This window comes from Gavialis gangeticus, unplaced genomic scaffold (genome assembly GCF_001723915.1).
Source record: "Gavialis gangeticus isolate Ggan-Ray unplaced genomic scaffold, GavGan_comp1, whole genome shotgun sequence".
NCBI lineage: Eukaryota > Metazoa > Chordata > Crocodylia > Gavialidae > Gavialis > Gavialis gangeticus.
The window spans coordinates 156493010-156493395 of record NW_017729032.1 but is presented as its reverse complement, the minus strand read 5'-3'; positions in this window follow the sequence as shown (position 1 = coordinate 156493395).

Genomic DNA, 386 nt, shown 5'->3' with positions numbered 1-386 from the left:
GGCCCTCTCTCTTTTTAAAAGGTCTTAATGTTCCACTAATTAAGCTATTTTTTTTCTTCTGCAATTCTGCTCTTGTGTTAGCTGCTTCTGGTAATGTAGCTGCTATTTCACAGCCCTGGTGCCTATTTTTAGCAGTAGATAGAAACATTAACTTGGGTATGGAAATATCTTTCAGTGAAGTATTGCATGCACTGTCAAGAAAGCTAGATTTAGTTTTATGAATCAGAAAAAGTGCCCATTTACTTCTAATGAATACAGGACTAATGAAACAACATATTTTGATTATTTTTGCTAGGATGTTGTGGGTTTTTCAATAAATAATATAGCAAATTTATATTTGTTTTTGCTTCAGTTCTAAATTGATTAGGATAGTCCTAGGCTACTAG